Raw genomic sequence first — 5,581 nt, forward strand, 5'->3', positions numbered from 1 at the left:
TATTCAGCTGACAAAAATTAAAGTACAGTAATCAGGTGGTAAATTGCAAAATTTCCCAGTTTCACAAATATCTACCTATCAGCATCGGTAACATTTACTCTCTTCTTTTTAATAATTTTCTGTGTGTGCATCCAAAGGAAGTATTTCTACCTTTTTAGTAGATTATATAGTTTCCTTTCAACTTCTGAAAGGAAAACTCCAGCTTGTCTTTTATCTCTCTCTTGCATTATCAGCTTTTCTCTTTCTACTGGGACCTTTCCATAAAAACACACATATGCTCTATTTCTCCCATAAAAAAAACAAAAAAACACCTTACAGATCCCAAACACCCTCCAGCTAGTATAATACAACTCTGTTCTTCATTACAGCAAATTCTATGAAAATGGTTGTCTACCTATTGTCTCAATTTTTGTTCCTTTCTGTCTTGAGTTCTCTCCAGTCATGCCTTTGCATTCACCACTCCATTAAAACTGCCCTTGTCTAATCACTATGACTTCTAATCTTACAAAACTCAACTGTTGGTATTCAGAGCTCAGCTGACTTGACCTAGAAACAGCATTGGCATTCTCTTTTTGAAACACTTCTCATCTCACTGCTTTCTGCTGGGTTTTCTTTGAACTCATTGGTTTCTCTTTCTCCCTTGCCTTTGCTTATTTTTACTTCTCTTCTTGAATTTTTAGCAATGAATTGTTCTAGGGCTCAGTCTTTAAATATTGCTTTTCCAATACAGAATATAAATAAGAAATGCTAGCCTTAAAATCAAGCATTTTCTTTTATCAGAGTTCATACATTCAATCACTATTTGTTACTTTCAACTTTATAGGTGAAGATACAAAATTTCTGAAATTAAGGAATTTGTTCAAAGTCACGCATGAGGAATTGAACTCAGGTAGAGGGATTCTAGAGACTGTTTTCCTACTTGTTATATTATAAGGCATTCTAGTAGTGGGAAGATTTTAACATACTCCTAAGTCATAACCAATCTTGTAATGCAACATAAGCAAGCATGGATAATCATTAGGTTGCCCTAAAACTGGTCATTATATCCCATCTGTGAAAAGTACCATTGCTGTAATGTGTAGCATTCAAATATAAAAGTAGACCTCACCAATGATTCGGTTTTGATTCGCTGTGGGGGAAGCAGAGACCTTGTCCCAACTAGAAATCAGCAGAGTCTGGGACACTGTCTGGGCCAGGGCTGGAAGTCCTCGTCTTCTTTTCAGTCCACTTGATAAATTATGCACCCTGATTTCTCTGCTTGTATGCAACACAGATTCTCTTCAAATAGTATAATGCTTCTCAAAGAGATTTTATTGGTATTTTAGGGAGGAGTCTCATTTTTTAACTATTGTGAATCATCCAAAGACAATTGAGAAAGTAAATAACCTGGATATTTTAAGCCAATAAATGAATTATCAAAGTTTAAAAATGTAATCTTGTGAGCCGGGGATTTAGCTCAGTGGTTCCAGCGCCTGCCTCACAAGTGCAAGGTCCCGAGTTCGATCCCTGGCACAAAAAAAAAAAAATTAAAAAAAATAAAAATGTAATCTTGTGGAGTTCAGAATTTGAGTAATTCTATGATCCCCATTCATCACTTAGCAGACTCGATATCCAATTATCTACTGGAAATACTCTTTTAGGTGATGTGATCCCACATTTATGTGCATTTCATTCAATTTTCAATTTGCATTGAAATCCTATAAAGGATTCTGTTTTAATTACATATATATGTGTGTATATATATACATATATATATACACACGTATATATACACGTATATATATACGTATATACATGTATATATACATATATATATACGTGTGTGTGTATATATATATATATATATATATATATATATATATATATTTGGTACCAGGGATCAAGCTCGGGACCTTGCACTTGCGAGGCAGGCGCCGGAACCACTGAGCTAAATCCCCGGCCCTTGATTACATATTTAATTGGAGGTAACCTCTTGTCATCATTCAGAAATTAGCATGCCAGTCACCATCCAAAAAGATTCAGCTTTTGGAATGTGACTCTGTAAAACACTTTTGAGAAATTCTAGGATGCTGAAATTAATCAGTATTACTTTCCGTGGCAACATTCTTGGGTCAGCATGGGTGGAACGACAACGGACAGGAGTGATTCAGGCTGGGATTCAATAAATACTACATTAAATCAGGGCTGGCCACTCTTTTATTAAAAATATATGAAAATAATCCGCCCATGAATTATTATCAGTCAGAGGTCTATAATGATAATATCACTTTTAGGAAATGTGACGTAAATGTTTTTGTTTAATAAAATTAACACATTTGACAGACTATTGTTTGTGTTCTCAAAGAATATCTTTGAAAAGGATCTGGTAATAACTGCAGCATAATTTTATGTCCTTTAGTTTCCATTTCACACACATGCTTGGAATACTATGTACCTTTTAGTATTTTGATTGTGTTTTTCAATTTCTAATATAGGGGCTGAAAAATATTTAATTAAGAAGACAAAAGTCCTAGGCAAATATATACCATGCTGTGCCCCATAAAAATGTTGATCTTTTCCTGGGGCTGAAGGGTCTGGTTTTATTTGGGGCAGCATTTAGGATGTCTGGAGGTCACTGGCAGGCAAGATGTATTCTCATAGCAAAACTGATCTAATCTAGTGTGAATCCTGAAACAAAGAGAATGCTGTTTCAAAATGTTAACTGACATTTCTAAGTACTTACATGTTTAGATTTTCTCCTGCTTCAACTGCTTGAGAGGTTTCAACCTGTACATTCTGTGGTTATATTAAGCACAGATGCAAGAGATCTTGTCCAATCACCAAGTAAAGGTTCTCCATTTATTTTTAGAGATTTGTCTTTCTTTCTGTTACATATGATTCTGCTATGAGAGGGAGCAGAAGTTTGGGGGGAAAGGAATGAAAGAGGAGAAGAGAAGAAAACAGGAAGAAGTCATGCCCGACTCATTTGCAAATCCAAGAAGAAATGGGTATCAGCAGGGAACTCAACATCTACCTGAAGGAGACTGACATGATAAACAGATTATGCTTCAAGGTACAGCACTTACCTCTTGCCAATAGCCCATGAATGAGTGATTTTAAGTTTTCTTTCTATTTTCCTGTGGTGTGGTGAGTGTGCTTGTTGGATAAGAAGAAAAAGAAACGCTGACAACATTTATTAGAGAACACTAAAATATCTCGCTTATCATCACTGAGTGGACACTAGTCACTCCAAACTACACTAGCTTAAAAGTAAAAAATGAGTAAAGAGTACGGTATTGTATTTGTTTGATTTAACTTCCATTCATGAATTCAAGAAACAGCAGTTTCCTTGAACTAATTCGGGAAAGAGATGGGATGGGAGTGGTGTTGGGATGGTAAACATGTGAGAGGTCATCTTATCATGGGGGTCCTTCTTTTTCCTGGTTTCCTTCACACACGCACATTTTCTCTCTCTGCTCACCACACTCTGCCCTGTGCCTGCCTAAGTGCCTAAGTGCCTATAATGTCCTATCCATGGCTTTGGTCAAGTCCTTTTCTACTTCATATATTTGATATTCTTTCTCATAATTTTAATCTTTTTTATTCTTATCTTTTTCTATTCTCTCTCTTCTGAACTAATACTATTATTCCAGAAATTGCTATTATTACAATACTGCCTAGTTACTGAGCACTTCTTCTGTGGCACTGTTCCTTCCTGTTTTATTACATTGCATAGACTTTTTTTTTCCTACCTGGGAAAAGAACCTCATTCTCATCCTGGACTTTCTTAAAACACTTACCTATTCTTCAGGTTTCTTTCTATTGGCTGGAAATCTCTCAGGAAATCATCCCAGAGTCCTCCATGGTATTGTGAATTATTCTTGCGTAACTTACCTCACAACTACCCAGGGCATTTATTGCAGGATTAATGTAAGTTTTATATGCTGCTTCACTCAGGACCTGATTTTTCATCAATGTTAGGCATTTGCTGTTTTTTTGTGTTTTAAATTAATTGCTTTTCAGTTTTTTGCAATGTGACATCTGTCTTAGTCATTTTCTTTGTTTCTGGGACACAATATCTGACACCTACAATTTAAAGGATGAGAAGTTTATTTTGGTTCACAATTTCAGAAATTTCAGTCCATGGCTGGCAGGCCCAAATACAGAAATGGCATGGTAGGAGGACCTGGGAGGCCTGCCTTGGAGGAAAGCTGCTCGTGTCATGGTGGCTAGGAAGCAAAGAAGGAAGGTAGGAGCTGGGAAGGAAGACTACCTCTTCTGTCCAGAGCCTACCTCCCAACAGCACACTCAACTTCTGACCTCTCATGTGAATGAATTCACCCAGGGGCACAGAGTCTCCATGATCTAACCACCTTCCAAACACATTAGACATGTGGGGTGTATTTTAGTTCCAAGCCATAATAGCTTATATTCTCTATAATATATGTAAATTTAAATTTAAATTATTATATATAACAATTTATATAATTTTATAAGATACAAATGTTATTTATATAATACATAATGTCTATATTATATATATAAATAATTGAATTATTCTTTCAAAAATTCTGGGATTTGTGAAGATTGGTCTTGAAGAACTTTTGATGCCTTCCTATTGGGAACATTCTGAATTTCCATTACTCACCCACTGCTGTAGTGCTTTTTGCTCTTTTTATGTTTTGTTTTTATTTTCTGTCACTTTATTTCATGAGTAATATCAAGAGTAATATCAATTACCATTTAAATTTATTTGAGAAATCCATAAGGTTTACCCATTAAGTAAATGTTGGGTCCATTCTTTGCAGAAGTTCATCGTGACATAATATGTATTAACAAACTGTTCATTTAGTAGCAAGTTTCTTTGGCCTGCTTAAGTGGAAGCATGCATAAAATGATAATAAAATAAAGATAAAATTATCCTATATTCTTGGAAACTCTTTAAATACATAGATGATATACTAATTCTTACATTTACAATTTGCTAGTATTTTATTTAGCATTTTCTAATTTGGTTTCTAAATTGTAGTAAGGATGCTTAACATGGTATTTATCCTGGACACACTTTATGTGTACAATACAGTATTGTTAACTCCAGGCACAATGCAGTACAGCAGATCTCTAGACCTTGTTCAATTTTCACAAATGAAATTCTATACTCATTGGGCAGCAACTTCTCATTTCCTCTTTTCCCCAGCCCCAGGCAACCACCATTCTACATTAGGCTTCTATGAGCTTCAGTATTTTAGATGCCTTGTATAAATGGAATAATACAGTGTTTGTCCTTCTGTGACTGGCTTATTTCAACTAGCATAGTGTCCTCCAGGCTCATCCACGTTGTTGCAAATGGCAGAAGTGTGAAATGGTGCAATAGCTATTGAAAACAATATGATAGCTCCTCAAAAATTAACAACAGATTTACTATATATTCCAGCAGTCCCTCTTCTGGGTGTATATCCTAAAGAACTGTAATCAGGATCTCAAGAAGATATATGTACTCCTATGCCTTTTGTAGCACTATCCACACTATATCCATATATTTTGGTATCGAAGCAACTGTTTTACCACCTCCTACCTTTCTTCATAAATGGAGTTTGGAAAT

The sequence above is a fragment of the Heterocephalus glaber genome, unplaced genomic scaffold (genome assembly GCF_053883595.1).
Source record: "Heterocephalus glaber isolate CG9 unplaced genomic scaffold, H.glaber_assembly_v1.0 deba00001532, whole genome shotgun sequence".
In the NCBI taxonomy this organism is placed as follows: Eukaryota; Metazoa; Chordata; class Mammalia; order Rodentia; family Bathyergidae; genus Heterocephalus; species Heterocephalus glaber.